Raw genomic sequence first — 23,406 nt, 5'->3', positions numbered from 1 at the left:
TGTTTGTAAAATTATCAATAAAAAATTTGAAAAAAAGAAGGAAAAGGAAAGCATTCAAGGGCCTAGTGACATTGCTTCCTCATAAAAACTTTGCATCAAGTTTCTGGTTACTAGGTGGGATAGGGGATGGCCTTGGTGGGCTTTCCTTTTCCTCCTCTTTTTTTTTTTATTAATAATTTTACCTTTCTATTAGAGAAAGCACTACTTACTTGCACAATCATGAAATATGTAATCTCAAATGCTGAGCTTCAAATACACCAACAGGTGTTCCAAAAAAAAAAAAAAAAAAAAAAAAAAAAATGGACACCACCAGAAAAACAAAGAAAACAGGACGTTTTGTCATTCCCTGCACCATAGTGGATGTTAAGTGTGACTCACTTAAGCTCTTTTCTTGGCTTAATGCATGACAAACGTTAAGTTTTCTTTGAATCTAGGATGTTTAAAGCTTTCAGAAAATGGGATTTCATGGATCTGATGCATATTTGTCATTGATTACATAGTTTGTATTTTTATATTATTGAACTGATTACACTGAAACCTGTCTTGCATTTTGCATTCAATCTTTTATAATAAAAGTTTTTTAAGGAATTTAGAATTTTTTTCCTTACCCATATTGTTAATTGGAAGCTTTTAAGAACATATGTATACTTTTGTACCTAAAATGTTAATTTAATGGCTTCAACATTGAATAGGAGGCTTTTGAGGAATATTAACTAATGGAAATAGGTCATTATTCATCATGACTAATAAAAACCCTATTTGACAGCCAGCTGGATTAAGAAGTGGACTTGGGTCCAAAATGAAATACAAGTTTGGCCACCTTGACCTTAGAATATATTAAAAACACACTTGTACTGCTGCTCTCAACCCGCAGTGTTAATGGGGGGTGAACAAGTTCCGTTTGTTGGGGATCAATGACAGTCCAAATGGACAAGTGTCTAGTTAGGAGAGAGGACCATTTCATGAGGCTTTTTGGCCCATTTTTCGTGGGGAAAAAGGCATTTGCTGGTACTTAAAGGGGCAGGGGGGCCGCTTAGGGAGAACACTCTGTCGCATCAAGTTTGATAGAGGGAAAATATTCAAAGTTGTTGCTTATTTATTTTCATTGTTTTCTTTTTTTATGTACCAGGGAAACTAAATTAAAAAGTAATACTTTCATATGTATTTTATTTCAGTATTTTTATAATTTTACATTTGCTATGGTATAAATATCTGAGCAATTCAATTTGTTTCAATATCTTTTCAAGGTATACTAAAACCGCACAATTGCCAATATAGCAGTGTTTCAAGATAGTTAAAAATCATTTGAAATATTTTGTTGTAAATAATAGGCACTATTTAATAAGGAGGACTATTGCATAAGAATAATTGGTATAATAATATTTATACTTGAATATACAAAAGCTTGTCTTGAAAGATAATTTATAGCAAAAGAAGTGACACACCACTGGTAATATAACTAAATACATGTACATGTAGATGGTCCAGCATTTTGATGTCAGCAATATTAGTATTACTGATTACTCTAGTCCTATTCTAGGTTCATTAGTCAAGAGCTGAATAAGAATTCTTTTGTGATAGTGAGTTAAAAGATATTTGAATATCTAATTAGAATACAAGTACTTTTTCATTCATAACAGAAATGAGACTTAAGTACGTAAAGCTTTAGCTCATTTGTAAAATTGCACTCTAGTTAGATATTCAGATATCTTGTACTCAATATCATGAATGAATTCTTTCCAGCTCTCTTACTATAGTGAACTTAGAATAAGACCAAAGTTGTCAGCAATACCCATTTTATCGATGTCAAATTGATGGACCATATATCTTTACTTATTCAATATATTTAATTATAATATTACCAGCAGTATGTCGCTACTTTGCCATAAATTATCAATTAAAACTAGCTCTTGTATATTCAAGTATTTTTGTCTATGCCAATTGTTCTTATGCAATAGACATCATCAAATAGTGCCAAATAATTACAACACAGTATTTCAAATATTTTCAACTCCAGTAACTTGAAATATTTTGTTAGCATTTATACTGTTCAATATGGCATGTCATTTGATTGTAATAAATCCTTCTTATTCAGGAAGCTGGTAGCAGTTTGCCCACAGGGCTTTACACGTTAAGAAAATATCTACTGCTTTGCCTCCTCCATCAATTTGCTATATGTAACATACCTTTTAAGTGATTGTTTACCATTATTTACAAAAAAGAATATTTGAAATAATAATCCTAACCAATGTACAGTTTTGAATTATACAAGCATTTGCTTCTAAATTAAGTTTTGATGATTATTTGTATCTAATAAAACTTTAAATGACAAAACAGTATTTTATTGTATATAAAATGAAACTGGTTTTAAGCACTTGATATATATGCTTAATTATAATTTCAAATTCACATCCTATTTACATGGTTAATTATTAGATTTGCAGATAAATGCTACCTGTAAAACCTCTTTTGGTAATTATAAGACACAATCTACATTTCTGTTTTAACTGAAATTTTTAACCATATCATTAACCTCTACATCCGTAAAGTTTATTATTTCAATGCACTAACTTTTAAAATACTCGTTCAAAATGCTACATTAAAAGGACTCTGGCCAGCATTCTACAGATTATCTTAAACCAATAATTTATTTTTCTTTGAGCTTCTTTATCTCTAATTATTCCTCCTTTTGTCTTAAATCGTTTACAACCCGATTAGCGTATGTAACAAGAACCGAGTCCGAACATTGTTTGAAAAATATTAATCTTAAGCCATTCATTTGTTATACCTTCTTCGTTAAGTCTTTCAAGAATAATCTTGAAATTCTACAATAAAACCACTCCTAGAACATCTACCTAAAGAAATATTCTGTGAATGTTGATTTAAAACTACTTCACTGATGGTTTCCTTATCTTTAAACTGCAATAACTGAAATGAAATATCAGTACTATTCCTTTCATAAAACCTTTTGATACAAATTCAATTTGTAAAATGCTCCAAACTACAACTTACTAACTATATAGACTGGAGTTTAAACTCTAAATTAGATTTTAGACTAAAAAAAAAGCAGTTAATGGCATCATTTGCATAAAGAATATGAAAAGCCTAAAACCAGCTGAGATTTTATCATTAATTGCATCTTTTGTATTAGGAATATGCAAAGCTTAAAACCAGTAGACATGAGATTTTATCATTTTGTCAGTTAAATATTTTAAAACTATTCCAATTCACTGGATTAAAGAAATATAATTAGGATCTTTTACTGCAAACAAGCATTCGGAATGTTATACATAACCAGAATAACAAAAATATTGATATTTTTGGGAAAATTATTAATTTAACTAAATTAACTAACATTTGATATGAAGTTTTGAAATTACGACAACAAACCCTGGAGAAATGTTCTTTTAAAAACAATCTAAAACTTATTTTACAATGGTCATATTTTTTTTATAGAGAGAGAGAGAGAGTGAGTGAGTGTGAGCGAGTCACATTAGCCCTCAAAATCTTAGCATTAATATTTAAGACATCAAATAATTTGCAATGATTTTTTCCCCAAATATTCATAATTACTCTATTCATGACTTTCCTTGCTTACCGTTACACAAGATAAATGGATTAGTTGTTATTACATGTAAACCTAACTAGTAAATTAAAAGTGAAATTTTTAGAGCATATTTGGTTCTCCCTTCAACTGAAACATATGTCAAATAAAATAATTCTAGTACTGGGACTGTATATAGAATACTCAGTTAAGCAAAATACAACAGTATGTCATTGTTACAAAGTAGGAAATAAAACTTATTTTAAAACATGCTGTACAAGCAAAAATCATTAACTAAAATATTTTCACTTCTCTAGTATATTTATAATACACATACTTATATAAGTGTTTATTACTTGAATATGATAGACTCCTGTATTCTTCCTGCCCATAAGGAAAAAGTGACTGAACAGCACTGACAAGATTAGGCTAATTAGAGAGCCATACTTTTTTGTCTAATAGCTATCTTAAGCATATCTACTAATAACTTTTAAGAGAACAAAGGCCTATTATAAAATTGGAATTGTGTAGAAGAAAATTTAATGACAGTTGCTAATAATTAGATGGTCTCGAAAAACAGAGATGAATTGGTATACAAAGATGAAATAATTTTCTTAGTTAAAATAATTAGTTTAAAGGTTATATTCACATGCAATCAATATAATTTAATATACAGATTGTAGAATGAATCTGAATCAACTGCCAAAAAGATTATTAATCTAATTTCTCTTCGGTCACACATTTAGATAACTTGTTTACAGTACTTTAAACTATTGTACTGTAAACTATTCTAAAAATGATACAATCTTCAAGTACTGTACTAGTATGTTAAGAGGTCCAGAGGAAAATGACATTGATTTAATAGCTAGTTAATGAAAATTGAAAACATGAGAGGCAAATTTCTAAGGAAGAAGTCCTTCATTTACATTTGTTGCTCTTAATTGGTTATCGATGTTAAAATTTTCTTTTTCAAAAACATTTAAAGAACAATCTGAATGTCGATTAGAAAGTAGAAAAAAACATCTAGACATGGTATTTAAGTTAAATTTTGGGTGTTTAGAATTTAATAGAAAAAATAGCACGTGTATTTTCTAACAGAAAGATATAAAGAATTAAAGACTAACTAAAATTAGCTGTATATTCATTGACTAAGATTAAGGTCTCATAAAATACTTTCTACTTGACTGAATATGAATTAATAGCTTTCATAATTAAATTTACCACTCCCAGAAATAGACACTGATAAACTTGAAATAATCTGGTAATATTTTGAAAATTCATATTACTTATTTAGTTTAACTTTACTAGTATTCTATCTTCAGCTATTGATTGTTATGGATACCTATTGGATATACTGTAAATGAAGTGACCATTGTAAAACAACACCCTAAAATCTCAAGAACTCCAGTCAATTGAGCAAATCAAGGTATTTCTAGCCATGTAATGATGTTTCTCAGAGTACTTCAATACTCCAGAAAAGTTTGATGATGAAGTGGCTGCTTCAGTTGAGACGATTAGGTTTTCCCTTTTGAATAATAAAACTTTCTAGGTTTTTTGTTGTTGTAAACACCAGATTATTTCAGCCGATGATCATCTTGGTGTCATTAGGAATGTCTCCCTTTAGTGTACTTAGGGCGTACAGCATTTGAAGTATAAATTTTGATCAGGATGCTGTAAATTTCCTTTTCTTTTGAAGATTCTTGTCTGAAAAATAAATAAAATATGCTTAATGTACAGATACTTCAGACTATAGTTTCAATAAACTATTCTGCGTGATAAACTATAAAGAATATAGAATAGTCTACTGTAATGAATATAAAATAGTGGAAATAATGACAAGCTAGACATGTTCATGACATTTATAATGGCAAATATTACAACCGAAAGTATATCAAAAAGTGGAAGAGTATTACTTCCTAAATCCTAGCAAGGAAATACTACACTACAATAATTGAATGACAGGCCTCTGATAATCCATCGACTAACAGAGCTCACCCTTATCCTTTAACTTATTTCACAAGATATAGTATAGTAAATATAAGTCAAAAATGGTGAAACCCATAAAAAAATATTACATTAATGAATTCAGTATCAAAATAAGCACATTTGATGTAGATTAGCATTCCAAAATCCTCTAAGTGTATTTAAGGAAATTTTTCACAGTTATTTAAGTAACAGGGGGTATTTTGTAAAATCTAGTCACCTTTTGTACAATCTAAAAAAAAAAAAAAAAAAAAAAACTTATGCATTACTTTTTATTCCTATTTTATAACTGTAAACATTACCAAGAATTGATGAAAATTGAAATTAAAAATCATATTTCTGGGTCGAACCTGTGACGGCCGGCGAAAAAGTCCTTCTTTGTACTTTTTCTGATATAAATCTTCCAAATATACCAGAGAAAATTAAAAGCATGGAATGCAGAGGTTACAACCCTCGCGCGAGCACCTTGTTGGTGTCGTATATCTAACAAGGGCGTTTGTAAAACACTATTCACAGGCTGTCTTCCATTTAGATAATCCCTTCATCAAAGGGGGAGGGCCGTGACAGGCCCTAGAGAATACAGTTGGGTTACCCTACCGACACCCACCACTCGCGCTCACTAGGTCATCCTTCTGTTTTGGACTAGCCAGCAAAGTTGATAAGTGTTTTGCCCAGTGTTTTTCGAAGTGATTGTCGTTAATTCAACATGACTGACGTTGATACTTCACCCTTACCAATGTTAAGTACCATAGTTTGTTTTGGCAGCTTTTGACAGTACCGGGCATTTGTTCTGTTTCCAATATGGTGGTTTTTAGTTTTGGAAGCGATTGTCTTGCCGAGGTATCGGCAGCCATTTTGGGTTATGTTCGCTTCGGTAAATATTCTAGTTAATTTTGCCCATCTGGTACTCTGTCATCTTGGTTATATCACTTACGTTTTATGGCCTTTTAGTGTTATCATTAATTTTTACTATGGTATTTATTTGCTTGCAAGTCCAATTTGGACCTACGAAGAATAGCGATTTAAAGAATAGCGAATTAAAGTTTAGCGATTTAGTCTGTTAGTTTGTTCTCGCCTCAGAGGCTTCGATTTAGACTATATCCTTGTTTTTTTGTTACGTTATTCTTCGTTCTTGGTTATTACTAAGAAAAGCAATCAATTTTATTAATGTTCTTGTTTTATTGTGTGATGTTAGTTTTTTATTATGTAACCTTGAGAGCGAAAACAGAGACTGCTCGTTCCCTGTTCTACAGATATGAGTTATTCCTTCTCTCGTTTTCTTTGTTAGCTCGAGTAAGAGAGGTGAATTTCCCGTTCTCCGTTTTTTTACGATCACGAGTTATTCAAGCCTCCTCTTAGTATCAGAGTTGAAGATAGTACGTTTAATATTATAAACGTTTTTATTGATGTGGTTACTGTTAATATAGCTAACACTATTAATAGGTACGTTAGTGTATGAGTCATTAATTGGGGTCGTTTTATACCGACACCCTTAGCTCCGAAGTTATGCTTAGCTCCGCCTTGAGTTATGCTCCGTTATATGGATACTCATTGGGTGAGAACTAGTTAACGTTCAGGAGCAGATTTTGGAGTGCAACGGTGTAATCCGGCACTCGGACTCCGGCTGAAGCCTTTTACACACGAACCTTTGTCATGTTTGATCATAATTACACCGTTACGGCCGGCTTCACGGGAGATAACACAATCATTCATTGAGGTTAATGTTATCGTACCGGGAACGGTCACGATATCACGGTGATGGGCCTTTGCTACCGGATCTCCGGTACAAACAGAGATCAAGCAGACGGCCAGAACCGGAGTTAACAATGTGATACCGATGAAGACTAAACAGTTTCATTATTACGGTCCCTTTTTCATCGAATCTCCGGCTTCACTGGAGATAGCACAAACATTCAGTATTAGAGAATGTTATCGTACCGCTGAGGATCACGTTTTCACGATGACGGACCTTTGTCACTAGTTCTCCGTTACAAACAGAGATCAATCAGACGATCAGAATCAGGGTATGAACCCCTTTTTCATAAATAATCACAATATCGTTATTACGATCCTTTTCATCGAATCTCCGGCTTAACCGGATATCGTACAGGCGATCAGCATTGAGGTTAATATTAGTTTTCCTCTGGTGTTCACGTTGTCACTATGACGGACCTTTGTACCGGGGATTGTTACCGGAGCTCCGTTACAGACAGAGCTCACTCAGACCACGGGTGGCCAATCTCTTGTTTTGCTGTAAAGGAAAGGATTTAACATGAATACAAAGTAAACTGTACTTACTTTAATGACACTTTGAATTTGCGTTGGTAATATTCATTAGTTATTCTTGAAAGTCCAAATAAAAATATATGAACATAACTATGCCTATATTTATGCATATATTTAATTCTAACTATGTATAAATATGGATAAATATCCATACAACATCGTGTTCAAATAGAAATAAATTGATTATGCCTATATTTATGCATTTTCAATTCTAACTATGCCTAAATATGAATAAATATCCATACAACATAGTGTTCAAATAGAAATAAATTGATTGTGCCTATATTTGTGCATATTCAATTCTAACTATACCTAAATATGAATAAATATTCATACAACATCGTGTTCAAATAGAAATAAATTGATTATGCCTATATTTATGCATTTTCAATTCTAACTATGCCTAAATATGAATAAATATCCATACAACATAGTGTTCAAATAGAAATAAATTGATTGTGCCTATATTTGTGCATATTCAATTCTAACTATACCTAAATATGAATAAATATCCATACAACATCGTGTTCAAATAGAAATAAATTGATTATGCCTATATTTATACATATTCAATTCTAACTATGCCTAAATATGAATAAATATCCATACAACATAGTGTTCAAATAGAAATAAGTTTCCACTCAGTACTGGGAACCAAACGTTGGCCCCTTCTAATGAAGGGCCGGGTCGAGACTAACCATGCCATGAGAGGCTATCTACTGTTCCTTGAAACTCTGGTCAGTGAACAGATGAATCAATAGAATACTAATAGCCAGTAAATAATGTTAGACCCGGTTCTGAACGTCTGAGTCAGGGGTGGCCAACCTGTGGCGGATGCGCCAACAGTGTCACATTTCATGAATACAAGTGTCGAACTATACCCCAAAAGATAGTACATTAAATGATTTTTCTTTAAAAATGATTTTTATGAGTTGTACAGTTGATCCCAGCCTGTGAATAGGATCACTAACCAAAGTTCAAGGAACATCCAGACTTATGTCCCCTTTCTTTTACAGAAGGTTCGCCTACATGGTTCCCGTCAGGATGATGATGAATCTCTCTGGCCTGCAAGAGAGGCTCTCCGCCCTTGGTTATCAAGGTTGGGAAGAAATGCTCCATCTAGAGGTCCCTATCTCCTCAGAGTGTCCTCTCTAAGGTTGGACGACGACCCCATGGACGGGCAGGTAGGTGGGGATGAATTTTGAGCCTTCAGCTTTGCAATTACCTACGTCACCGACCTAGGACCCTTAATGGATCCTGATGTTCATGTTACCCTGCGTAAACCGTGACTGCTAAAAGCAACACATTCTAGGGAAAACCAAGGGGCTATGACGGAGCTCAAAAGTATGGTAGTGAGTCAGATCCGTTCAGGAACTCAGAAGTTTCCCCCTACAGCCCCAGGCATATCGAAGTAACCTCCTTCGATAAAAACAACGCATAGAGATTTGCCTTACATGTTCCATATATAGATGGTACCATAAATCTGGATGGCATAGACATCCTCCCTCTGGGGGACCTAGAATTTACTCCCAGGTACTAGAATTCCCGTTCAACGGATTCATTCGATTGAAAGAGATTGCCTTGGTTAGGTTAGACAAGGTACCGAAGGTAACAGTATTATTTCCTAAAGGGCAGGCCCGATCTGTCTGGACCAGGATGTTGTCAGTCTGGGGGTTACGATAATTCCAAGATCTGCCCTTCCAATTCGACCTACACGTTTGATGGTCTGATCGGGTTAGTTGTGGGAAATACGTTCTGTCTGAGGCCTCTATCAGACAGGAATCGATAGTCGGTTACCCACTCGTCATCACAGCCTCCCTCCGATTCGACGTCTATGCATCCAAATCCCCCTCATCAGGTGGTCTACCTCACTGATTCCCCAGGTACACAGCCCAACCCCGTTGGGATGTTTTACCTGCATACAGCCCCAGATCCGAACCCTCAGGCTCCTCTCGTGGACACCAGAGAGGAAGCTACAGGAGTAGAAGACAGTCTCGCCATCGAGACGGACCTAGAAAAAAGGGGGCTCGGAGAAGGAAAGTACCTAGATTCACCCCCTCACAACGCGGTGGTCCCGGTAGGGGGTAGACTTTACCACTTTCGAGACCATTGGACCTTCGGTCTGTGGGCTCATAGCATAATCTCTAAAGGTTTGAGGTGAAAATGGTCACAAGGTCCTCCTCCTCCACCAGTGACCTTCTCCCAGAAATCCACTCCCATCCTGGAAGAGTACACCACAGGGTTACTCAAGAAGAAGCAATCAAACGGGATCGATCACTGAAGTTCCAAAGCCACCTGTTCACAATTCCGAAGAAAGGCTTGGCGGCATTGAGAGTGGACCTGGACTTGTCAAGCTAAACTCTTACATTCTCTGCGACAAGTTCCGGATGTTGACTATCTCTCAGGTACGGACCTTACTTCCCCGTAGGACCGTCACCACCTCTGTCGATCTTACCGACGACTATTATCTTGCGCCTTTAGCTCGAAACTTCTCTTCTTATCTGGGTTTCCGCCTAAGCAGGAAAGCCTTTGTGTTCAAGACATGCCCTCTGGCCTCAACATTGATCCCAGGATATTCACAAAACTAGGAGAGAGAGTGTTAGAACAACTCAGGAACCAAGAGATACAGATCATTGCTTATCTGGCCGGTTGGCTCATTTGGGCCCGGCCGGTCATAGAAGGCAACAGAGCTACGAAGGAATTATTCCAATTTCTCGACAACCTGTGATTTCGGGTCAATCTCCAAAAAATCTCGCCTGCAACCATCAGTCCGCTTAGAATGGTTAGCCATTCAGTGGGACCTTTCGAAGCACACGTTGTCTCTCCCTTCCAAAAGGTAAGAGGAATAGTTTCCAAGATCAAAAAAAAAAAAAAAAAAAAAAAATTTTCTCAAACACAAACAGGTGTCCGAAGAGCCTTAGAAAGTATCCTCGGACTTTTCCAATTCACTTCAGTAACAGATCTAATAAAAGCCAAACTCAAAGACATCAATCGAGTTTGGAGAAAGAGAGCTACAGTACCTATAAGAGACATGGTCTCGAAGATCCCCTCTGTCTTGAAAATGTGACTACACCCATGGTCCGAACCGAAGGACCTCTCCAAATCGGTTCCTCTACAATTCCCACCTCCACAAGTGACATTCCATACAGCCGCGTCTCTAAGTGGATGGGGGGGGATTACTCCGAACATCAGATGTTTCAGGTTCTTGGTCACTCTCCATGAAACAGTCCCATATCATTGTTCTCAAAGCCATGGCAGTGTTCTTGACCCTGAAGAGAGACTCTCCTCCGAGGTCGACCCACATCAGAGTAGTGTCAGACAGCACAGACGCAGTACACTACGTCAACAGGGGAGGATCCAAGTCACCCAACCTGAATCAGATCCTGGTCACTTTCTTCGCCTGGGCAACAGAAGAGAACTGGTTCCTGTCAGCACCTCACCTAGCGGGAGGCCAGAATGTGAGAGCGGACTCACTATCCAGGACGGATCCACTGGAGTCAGAATGGTCTCTAGACATAATTTCATTCCGGTGGATACTCAGGCTCGTTCCAGGCCTCCAGGTAGATCTATTCGCAACTCAGATGAATCACTAACTTCCTTGTTATGTGACCCCAACCCTGGACCCTCGGGCTTATGCCATGGACGCATTACCCCGGGATTGGAACCATTAGAAGATTTCCCTATCTCCCCCAGGGAATCTTCTAAAAACTTTTACACAAACTACGCTCCTTCCCGGGCGCAGTGGCTTTAGTACCACCTCACTGGCCAAGAACAGTTGGTTTCCTCTCCTCCTCGAGTTGAAACTCAGTCCCATCCGGATCCCGTTCCTCAAACTGACCCGAGTATCCAAACTCACTGTGTCAGATTACTCAAGGATAGCCAAAACTCTAACTTTGTGGACTACAGGAAGTTGGCAGCTCGTAGAGATGCGAACATTGAACCGGAAACGATCTCTTCATCGAATGGGACAAAAAGGGACTCGACAATTCGCCAATATGATTCGGCCGTTAACAACTAGTAGGTCCCGTAAGAGTGCAGACCATACTCGTATGTCCCCGCATTTAGCCATCTCTTTCTTGAGGTTCCTATTTGACAAAGGCCTAACAGTTAGCACTTTAACCACCATCAAGTCAGCTTTGAAGAAGATCTACCTTGTTGGGTTCAACATTAACCTAGCTGATTCCTATTTCTCATCAACCCCAAAAACATGTGCTAGGCTTCTACCTTCGGTTCGGCCACAAAAGGACTCTTGGTCTCTGAACGGTGTTCTCAAACTTGCGATGGACACGGACAATGAATCCTGCTCTTATATCACTCTTCTTAGGAAGACTTTATTTCTAACGGCTATAGCTTCAGGTGATGGAACATCAGAACTAGCAGCTCTCATGAAACCCGGAAAACATAGATTTCCTCCCTTCAGCCGAAGTACTCCTTTCCAGACAAAGCTTCCCTAGCTAAAAAATGAGGATCCGCAAAATAGGTGCTCCTCTCGGAAGATTATTCATCCCCAGGATTTTTCTCCGTGTACAGTCACACTCTCAAGCCCCTTTTTAGCTAGAACTGCCACCCGCTCGTCTGGCTCCTTGGTTATCAGGGAACAAGGAGGTACTATTTCCATTCACGGTATCAGGCAACAAATCCTCTACTTCATTAAACATACTAATCCGGAATCATTTCCCCAGGCTCATGATATACGGACAGATGCCTCCAACAATGATTTCCAGAACAGGGACTTTGGTGATTTTAAAAAATATACGGGTTGGAAATCCCCTATGGTTGTCAAACGCCAATATCTAAAGATCTTACAGGCCCTTAAATACCCAACGATGGCAGAGGGGAGCCTTATCTCTCCCCATTAATCTCCTCTTCTTCCTTTCTTCCATCTCTTCTCTTCTCCCTCCTACCCGCCACTCACACCACGTCGCCGCTCTCCTTGGTAGTTCGTTAGCCCTATGATATTTGCCATGTTTAATTCCTATGGTTTAACTGTTATTGTAGTTACCGTTCCTTTAATGTTTAGATATACTTAGACATGTAAGGTTTGATGCCTTTTGCGATTCGACACTCAGTTGGTTCCTTGTCGTCATTATTATTTAACCTTACGTTCCCTATGTCATTTGGCTGGTTGGTAATTGGACGATTACTTTATTATATCATAGTATTGTCGTACATGGTGATTGTATTCTCCTCATTATGTTATTAATTTATGGGGCTTGGAAGGCATTCTCTGGTATTTTTTCGCCGGCCGTCACAGGTTCGACCCAGAAAAGGGATTTTGACGAAGGAAAAATCTATTTCTGGGGAGAGACCTGTGACGCCCGGCGAAACCCTTCCCGATGATTTTTGTACGGACCCACCCTTTCCTTGCCAAGCCATATGTTCTTGCAGAAGGATGACCTAGTGAGCGCGAGTGGTGGGTGTCGGTAGGGTAACCCAACTGTATTCTCTAGGGCCTGTCACGGCCCTCCCCCTTTGATGAAGGGATTATCTAAATGGAAGACAGCCTGTGAATAGTGTTTTACAAACGCCCTTGTTAGATATACGACACCAACAAGGTGCTCGCGCGAGGGTTGTAACCTCTGCATTCCATGCTTTTAATTTTCTCTGGTATATTTGGAAGATTTATATCAGAAAAAGTACAAAGAAGGACTTTTTCGCCGGGCGTCACAGGTCTCTCCCCAGAAATAGATTTTTCCTTCGTCAAAATCCCTTATTTATCGTTAATGATGTCACTAGCTTTTCCCTCTGAAATTTATATATAATGATTGCTCGAATTTCTTGTTATTCACAAGATGCTTGAAGGAAAGAAGTGATAATGGAGGTAAGGTAGGATTTGCAGCAAGCACAGATAGGGGCAAAGAGAACACAGCAAAGACCCTTAAGTAACGCCTAGAATAGCCAACGTGAGGTAGACTGATGGCACTACTCTCCTACAGAGATGTTAACCATGGCTATGATACTATACTTAACTGGCCTGAAAACTATAAGATAAACTCCTGGGCACAAAATACGACTGAGTTTAGTACTAACATGTAGACATTGATTTTCGTCTTTGGTTTGTTAATGAATGAGGAGACCATAGGTCCAAGCTAGACCTTGTAGCATTTGTTTGTTGGTAGAATGATACCCTTGATTTTAGTTTTCAAGTTTCTAACATCATTGCTGCTCATTATCTGGTAACTAGATTGGCATGTTAGACACTCCCTGGTCAAGTAGGCACACCCTAACTAAAAACCTATTTCAGTCGCCTTTCTATGTTCCAGTAAAATTAACTTTGTAGCAAGTCCTTCATATTTTGTTTAACAATAAAGACTTAAGTCCTTCAATAGGAGTATGATTTCATTTTGGTAGGAAATTTGCTGTTAAAATTCATAAAGAGAAGGTGGTAGTTAATGGGAATGGCAGGGAAGCTCCCCCACCCCCTCGCCAGAACACAAAGAAGCCAATTTAACCTTCACCTAAGGCATGCAGGGTGGTTGAGGCTTGAAGTGGAACTTTGAGGACTGGTTTGTATAGCTAAGAACAATACAAATTTTTAAAATCTGTGAATTTTTCCTACACGAATAAACCTTCATTCTGGGTAGAACTCACCATTAGGAGGAAGAAACATTTTATACTCCTACTGGTTAGTTTAAAATCGTGAGATTTCAAGACGCATTGACCTTAAGAAGTGCGGAAATTATGACTCTTACTACGTTCCATTTTTCAAGAAATGGATTCTAAAAGGTTAGATTAGGCTACTGTCCTTGGATAGAGGGTTAACGGAGAACTTATAACCTCGTAAGGAGATGCCGTTATAATGTAGCTATGCGGGGTCTTTATAAAGAAAGTTTTTTTTTTTTTTTTTTTTTATATAAAAAGCATCCTCCCTTCGTGAAGAGGATGGACTAGATAAAAGAGTTTCTATAACATTTTTAAAGAACAGAGCTCGGTATGAAAACTTGCATGCGTCAAACATTAGATCCAGTAAATAATGCCACAACCGCTGCACTCCAAGAGAGGGAAAGGAGGAGTGAAAAATGCCAGTGACACAATACACTACACAACCTGCTGATCAGCTATCACATGTTCAAGTAAAACTGTGTCTAAAGACTTGTGAGTATACTACCCCAAATAGTGGCCTGTAAAGGTCGTTTACTACTTCCAGACTTCAGCCTTTAGTACTTATGCCACTGACAGGTTCTTTCTTCTTAAAGGCTAGCATACCAATTCCTTCAACTTCATGAAAACGTGCTGGAACTGAATCTTCTGGGTCATCTGCTGCTTGGGGATATGCCTTCTTGATGGTTTCACAAAACCAGAAGGAAATGGTATTCCTAGAATTCTTCTTTTCAGTCGTTGCCATCACTAATGAAAACTTTGAAAATGTAGCCTGAAGGATTGGGTTTTCTCAAATTGTGTCTAAGCACAATCACAAGACAAATAGGCAAATAATCCAGACAGTTGGTTGCTACCTTAAGGAAGGAGATGGAGAAAGACTCAAATCTGTCGTCAATGGCAGGATTCTAGGTTTTTGTTATGAACACTGAACAGGCGAAATAGACCTTACTCCATCTCTTGGAATAACTCACAACCTTGGAAATTCTGTGAAGTATGCATACTCTCTGTTGACACTAATCCCAAGAGAAAAATGGTCTTCTAAGTGAAGTCCTAACTCGACAAGCGTCATAATGGTTCATAACGTGCCATTTAGACCAAGGGGCTGGTTATATCCCAAGCAGGTTGCCAGAGTTCTTTTGGTGAGCAAGACTACTCGAAGCCTTTCATGAGTATAGAAAATTCCCACGATGAGCCCTTCAGTCTAAAGACATAACTCTAAGGGTTGGATAGGGGCCTTTTCCCCATTGAGAAAATGAGAGCTCTATCTTGTATGAGGTAGTATAACCAACAGGTCTGTAATCGCTTTTATCCCACACCGCTCAGCACTGAGTACGCTCTTGGTACAGATTACTTAGCATTGGGTATGACCTCTGAATGTAACCCCTTCATGTACTTTAGGGTATGACCTCTGAATGTAACCCCTTCATGTACTTCAGGGTATGACCTCTGAATGTAACCCCTTCATGTACTTTAGGATTGTAAGACACGTAGGTATGTTGACAAGACCTATTCAGACGTTGTCTTACTCTTCAAATGTAGCAGTATCATTCACAGTATTAGGTATTTGATTAACTGGTTGACAAATGGTGTACCGATGTCTGTTCTGATTGGTACAGTATGAATCTTTTCCCTCACTCACTTAAAGGGTAGATGGTACTCGTGCAGTAAAAGAGGAGAAGGGCAAGGCCCTTACTCCTAACAGTGGTGTGCACACTTGTTCCTATGATAGAGGACAGGTAGTCAGTGTGAGTGTCCAACTGGGAAGTGCGCCGATTGCTCAATTTTCCTAGAGCACAATGTAATAGAAGAGGACATGGCACAGGGAATGCACTTTGACAAACAGGAGCATGTGTCCTAGGGAGAGTGTCTCAGTTAGCGAGAGCAAAAAGGTACATCTAAAAGAGATCGTTTGCGTACTGGAAATTGCATAACAATGGATGGGAGCCAGTGTGAAGGAGAGTATGAGTGGGCGATGGGTGCATGTGATCAGGAGTGTGGGGGCAATTGGCCCTCCAGAAAATGTGAGAAAGATGAATGCATTAAAAGGTGAGCGCACACAGGTGAATGTGATGTATATCATATTTACCTTATTTAAATGCCAGTATAAATAGATTTTATGCCCCTAAAGCAGTTATTACACATGTGGCAGCCAGTAAGAAAATGAAGAAGACCTTATTATATATTTTTACCCACAAGCACTTTCAATATACACATCAGCCATCAAGTACCTCCATAGGCTCCTTGAAATGGTTGTTACATAAAACTTTGAGACCTGCTACATAAAACTTTGCGACCTGTAACATAAAAATGTTGGAGGTTTCATTTGGTTCAAAATGCCAGTATATGTGTCAGATATTAAAAAGTTCTAAACAAATATGACAATAGCATAGGCACAATTATTCAGCCCTGACTTCTAAAGCAGCAAAAAGATTGATACAATTGTTCTTTGGTAAATATGATACTTTATTTTCTAGACAAATAAATGAACCAAATGTTCTCTACTTCTTGTTTTGTGTCTTATCTGTTTCTGACCTCGAATATTGGGGCAAACCACTTGTAAATGAGTTGTCCTAATCCCCCCTCCCCCTCACAATAACAGTTTTGGGGGATACCAGCAGGGTCGCCAAATAACTTGACATCCAAACCGCGGTGCAAAGCCTAAAAAATCGTGACAGTTGCTTCAAAAGTAGCCCAATTATAGTAACTTGGCCATCATTAAATTGGTACTAACAACTATTGATATGATATTCTATAGAAATAAATTTTGGGGGGGCGGGGATCAAAATCAATCAACTAAGCTTTTATAGAAGAGTATAACGAAAAATTTATATAATTTGTATTCAAAAACACAGAAAATAAAGCTGTATATTTTTTGCAAAAAGTAAATACTAGTTGAATGACATTTAACAAAATTAAAATGAGCAAAATAAGAAGAAATAGAGATTTGTTGTTCATTCAACATGATCATAAAATGAACTAGATTGTAGTGCTTTAATCATAGCTTATGACGACAATCTTGACATTGAACCTGTTGCTTCACCCTGGGCACGTATTTAACAGCCTGAAGGTATTGACTGTGGGAATGATTTTGTTTTTACCCAAAGAAATGTAGGTCCTTTTGGGATTCCTAACCGTAATTCAAAGCCTATTGAATACTTTTCTTTAGTTATAACTGATGATGATATAGATATTCTTGTTCGTGAGACTAACATATATGCCAACAGATTTTTACCTAGTAAGGAAGTGTGGATTAGAGAACATCCACGAAGCAAATATAGAAGCTGGAAACCAGTAACTCGTGAAAGAATGAAAAAGTTTTTAGCCCTTAGTTTGCTCATTATGGTTTAAACTGTCTATGAACTATAGAAATTTGAAATAGAATAATCGATCTACATTTCCACTTTGAAATTATTATAAAAGAAATTGCATTTGTAAAGACCATTTAAACAATTTATTGACCGCATTTTATTTCCTCCAGAGTAGTACAATTTCAGGAAAGTAACAGTACCCTTTTATAAACCGCGACAAGGTGTTCGAAAGTACCCCGATTGGACGGGTAAACCGCGGGTTTGGCAACACCGAATACCAGTAGGAAACTGGAGTTTTAGAAGGGGGCAACACCAAAAAAAACAAGTGATTTTCAGCAATAGTAAGGATCATAAATTAATAATAAACTCAAGATGACAAATTCGTAGATAATTTATATATTTCCTAAATATACAAACCTTAGCTATTTAATAGGGGGTATTACTTTCGGCATAGCTGAAGTGACGAGCCATTCATTTTTAACGAGGGTTTACTACCCACACAGCTAGTTGGGGGGGGGGGGTAGGGGAGGGTAGCTTGCTAACACCCCCCCCCCCCCCTCACACACCTGTGCTTGAGCTCACTTTGCTTGGAGGTAGGACTTCAAAGGGGATAGGGCTGGCGGGCAAGTTTGCTTAAATAGCTAAGGTCTGTATAGTTAGGAAAAATACAAATTATCTACGAATTTGTCATTCGTTCCATAACTGGAATACAAACCACGCTATTTGATAGGGGTGACTCACCCACATTAGGAAGGGTGGACATCCCAGCCAGTCTGGCTTTTGGCTTTGCCCGGGGACTCCTTATTAGTGTGTGTAAGCACCCAAGAAATAAGGAGTCCCTGCACCTCGCTAAAACCTTGCTACGCAAGGTCTGCGGCCTACGCAAGCTGTATGTGAAGGTGTGAAGAAGTGTGACTCATCCTAGAAAGTTGTTCTGAAGTTCTGTAGATGGAAACTTGTAGACTAGGACTTTCCCATTACCACCTCGTCAGGGTATGGAGACGTAACTGTATTAATATTAATACTAGGAACACAAGGGAGCATGGTTTACCTGCAGTGGTTTGAGGTCAGCTATGCAGAGCGCCCAGGCTGCTGCTTTCCCCAAGAGAGGGGATGATGAAGAAAAGAATAAGGGCCAGTCAAACCTTTTCATTCATGCAGACTAAAACCGGGTAACAACGCCATCAACCTTCTGCTACTTGTCCAATAAGGAGCTTGAGGTTTTAAACCAGCTGTTGTGCAGCCACCACAGGACCGATAGAGAACGTATCGAGTCTCCTGTGGGTCACGTCTTGCAGGTAGTGGGATGTAAACGTGGTTTGCCGTTTCCACACCCCAGCTTGAAGAACCTGTCACTGAAAAATTTCTTTTGAAGGCCAGGGACGTAGCTACGCCCCTGACATCATGTGCTCTGGGGCAACGTGACGGAGGAGGGTCTGGATTCAGTGCCAGGTTAGTGACCCTGCGAATCCATGCAGAGATGGTGTTCTTGGTGATGCTCCTCGGTTAATGTCTAGGAGAGGGCCGCATGAAGATATCACTGATATTCAATTTATTTTTACTAGAATGTGTAGGAATGTATGTAAATAGTGGTATACGAGTGAGATAATTTAGTGAAATTCACTAATAGTCGAAATATCGACAATCAAACTCACGCTACTCTTGTTTTCCTCCCAGATTTTTTCTAAGTCTGTTATATTGTTGAATGTGTCTTGTTTTTAGCTCAAATGAGCCCTGTAACTACTATAACCCGCAGAAAAACTAGTTCACTATGACGTCTTCACGTTTGGCCAATCACAGTGCGACAATACATTTTCTTACCCATCACAGTGTGACAATACATTTTCTTACCCATCACAGTGCGACAATACATCATCTTACCCAGCCATTTTATTTCGTTCTTAGACATGGAGGCCGTAGCAAGCACGTCATCTGATATTGCACAAGAAATTGAAATTCCAGTTTCTTGTGCTGACTGTTTCTTAAGTTACGGTGAATTTGTTTTAGCCTATTCGGGGAATATCGAAAAACTTGTGGATTTGTGCCAGAGACAATTTAATTTTACAAAATAAAAATTGTCCACATTGTCACGAAGTGTGTAGGGTTGATTACAAGAAACATAGTTTTAGGTGTGATAAATCTTACATTATGAAAGGACGTAGACGTAAGCGTTGTTCTTATAAAGTGTCTTTGTTTGTGGGTACATGGTTTTCAAAAGGAAAACTGGACATTGAAACTAATTTAAAATTTATAGTTTTGTGGGTTCAAAACTGGTTTTGCTATGAAGTGGCCATTTCTGAATTAAAATTAAATAAAGGTACTGTATGCGATTGGTCTTCATTTTGCAGGGAAGTTGTAATTAATTGGGTATTTCGGCGCAGCAAGAAAATTGGCGGCAACAATTGTACAGTGGAAATTGAAGTGTCAAAATTCAGCAAACGGAAATATAACATTGGCAGAGTAATAAACGGCCAGTGGGTATTTGGTGGTATTTGCTGCGAATCAAGAGTGTTTTTTTCTGGTCCCCGTGGAAACCCGGGATCGTGACACCCTGCTCTCGCTGATTAAGGAGAGGATCGAGCCAGGCACAAGCATAATTTCTGACTGTTGGCGAGCTTATAACTGTCTGGCAGAGGAAGGTTTTAAGCATTTGACTGTTAACCACAGCCTTCACTTCATTGATCCCCAGACACAGGCTCATACCAATACTGTGGTGAGGAAGTGGCGGGACGTGAAGAATTTAGTGCCGAAATATGGTAGGAGGAAAAAACACTTCGTCAGGTACCTGGCCACTTCCTACTTCAAGTTGCATGTCAGTGAACCATCGCAACAGCTTCACGTTTTCCTCAAAGCAGCAGCACATCTTTACCAACCAACAGTTTAAGGTAAGCTTCATTAATTTATGGAGTATATTATAATGGTGATACTATAACGATGTATACAGCAGTACCATCACTTTGGAATTGGTTTGATGGATGTGTTAGGTAGTGGCCGTAAGGGGGGGGTCACCCCCCGGTAGGCCTAGGTAGGGGTACAGGGCCCCTAGGCTAGGTTAGGTGGGTGTCTTAGGTTCGGTGGTGCCCTGAAAATCACTGTGGCCTTAAGGGGGGGTCGCAGGGGGGGGGGGGGGCGCCAGAGCCCCCCCCCCCCCCCCCCCGGTAGGCCTAGGTAGGGGTACAGGGCCCCCAGGGTAGGTTAGGTGGTTGTATTAGGTTCGGTAGTGCCCCGAAAAATCACTTTTCTCCTCCTCCCCCCCACCCAAAACCCCGCTTCCCACTGGGGTCCCCCATAATTGTAGTAGTAGGTTTATGCTTACATTTTATGTGTAAGAGTTAAGTCTTAAGTTTCTTTTTTATTCATTTCCTCATGTTTCTATGCACTGTGCAACAATAATCTGGTTGTTTTTTGCCGTTTTTCGTCGTTAATACTTGAAAAACGGGTGCGGCCTTCTCCTAGACATTTACTTGCTCCTCTTAGTCCTTCCTGTGCTGACGAATAGTGCACGCACACGAGGACGAGCTGCGGCTGTTCTTTTGAGGTATAGCCTCAAGCTCCTTACTGGGCATAGTAAGAGATGGTCTGGGTCATCTGTTACAGTACGGAGACTAGAAATCCAGAAGGAGTCGAATCAAGGATCCACTACTCCTAAATTCCGAGTCTTAGCAATAAACTCAAGGATGAAGCTGAATGTTACCTCCCCCCATCCCCTTGAAAGGGCAATGTCATATGAGAGACCATGAAGTTCGCTGACTTGCTTGGCCAAGGACAAAGCTAGCAGGATCACCGTCTTCCAGGTTAGGTGGCGATCTGATGCCTGGCGTAATGGTTCATAGCGAGGTCTCCTAAAGAGACCTGAGAACTCGAACCACGTTCCATGGGGGAGGTCTCACTTCCGACCGAGGGCAGGTAAGTTCATAACTACGTATGAGTAGAGGAAGTTCTAGCGATGAGGAAATGTCCATTCCTTTCAGTCTGAAGGAGAGGCTTAAGGCTGAGCGATAGCCTTTCACTGCCAAGACTGATAGGCGCATTTCTTCCCGCAAATACACAAGGAACTCCGCTATTACTGGAATAGTGGCATCGAGTGGGGAGATAACCCTTCCACGACACCAACCACAGAAGACTTTCCACTTTGCCTGGTAGACTGCTACTGATGACTTTCGCAGGTGTCCAGACATACTGATTGCAAATTGTTGCGAAAACCCTCTCTCAGAGAGATGCTGGATAGTCTCCAGGCGTGAAGTAGTAGTGAACCTACGGCTTTGCGGAATATGTTGGCATGTGGTTGTTTGAGTAGACTGTGTCGTGGAAGGAGTTCTCTTGGTGGCTCCGTTAGGAGTTGCAGAAGGTCTGGGAACCACACTGCGTGATGCCATAGCAGAGTTATGAGGGTCATTAAAAGATTGACCGATGTTCTGGTCTTGTTGAGTACCCTCCTCATCAGACAGAACGGGGGAAAGGCGTAAACGTCGATGTTGTCCCACCGTTGTTGGAAAGCATCTTGCCAGAGAGCCTTGGGGTCTGGGACTGGGGAACAGTACAGCGGGAGCCTTAAGTTCAGGGCCGTTGCGAAGAGGTCCACAGTCGAACCCCACAAAGTTAGGACTTTGTTGGCTACTAGATGATCCAGAGACCACTCGGTACTCACTACCCGAGATGCTCTGCTAAGGTTGTCGGCGAGCACATTCCTCTTGCCCGGAATGAAGCGTGCCGATAGTGGTATCGAGTGGATTTTGGCCCATCTCAGTATCTCTACTGCTAGATGGGATAGTTGCTGCGAAAAAGTACCTCCTTGTTTGTTGATGTAGGCCACTATTGTGGTGTTGTCGCTCATCACCACCACAGAGTGACTTGCCAGGTCCTGTTGGAACTGTTAAAGGGCTAGAAAGACGGCCTTCATCTCTAGGAGATACCTTTCTGACTCAGACCAGAGCCCTGAGGTCCTGTGGTGCAGCACGTGGGCCCCACAACATTTTTTTTTAGGCGTCCAAAAACAGCATAAAATCCAGGGGGGAGGACGAGGAAATCCACTCTTTTTTTTGTAGGTTCTCGTCTGGCACCCACCACTGAAGATCCGTCAGTTCCGCAGGTCCCATGGGGATCTGGATGTCCGGGGAGTCGTACGCTTGATTCCACCGGGACTCGAGTCGCCACTGGAGGGATCTCATCCTGAGGCGACCATTGGGAACTAGATGGGCCAGCGATGAAAGGTGACCGAGGAGACGTAACCACGATTGGGCTGGAAGTTCTTCTCGTCTGAGAAAAGGTCTTGCGACCTTCCTCAGCCTTGCTATCCTGTCGCCTGATGGGAAGGCTTTGTGGAGAGTGGTGTCTATAATCATGATTAAGTATACCAGTCTTTGAGTGGGAAGCAGTGAAGACTTCTCGAGATTTACCATGACCCCCAGATCTTGGCTAAGTCTCAGAAGTTTGTCCCAGTGTTGAAAAAGGGTTGACACCGAGTCTGCTAGGATTAACCAGTCGTCCAGATAACGGAGGAGACGGATGCCAACCCTGTGTGCCCAAGATGATACTAGGGTGAACACTCTGGTGAAGACTTGTGGTGCTGTGGAAAGACCAAAGCACAGCACCTTGAACTGGTACATTCTGTTGTCTAGGCTGAATCTTAAGTACTTCCTTGAAGACGGATGGACTGGGATCTGGAAGTACGCATCCTTTAGGTCC

At 39.5% G+C, this 23,406-nt stretch overlaps 1 long non-coding RNA gene across 1 annotated transcript in view; it reads right to left on the bottom strand.

Moving 5' to 3' along the window:
- Nucleotides 1-5,056: 5,056 nt before the first annotated feature.
- LOC137643690 (uncharacterized) overlaps nt 5,057-23,406 on the bottom strand; it is a 33,109-nt gene continuing 14,759 nt past the window's right edge. Inside the window, exon 2 of the long non-coding RNA XR_011045050.1 lies at nt 5,057-5,248. This is a non-coding gene — a long non-coding RNA (uncharacterized lncRNA). The remainder of the gene's footprint in view (nt 5,249-23,406) is intronic.

This window comes from Palaemon carinicauda, chromosome 7 (genome assembly GCF_036898095.1).
Source record: "Palaemon carinicauda isolate YSFRI2023 chromosome 7, ASM3689809v2, whole genome shotgun sequence".
NCBI lineage: Eukaryota > Metazoa > Arthropoda > Malacostraca > Decapoda > Palaemonidae > Palaemon > Palaemon carinicauda.
This window is presented reverse-complemented; position numbering and strand designations above follow the sequence as displayed.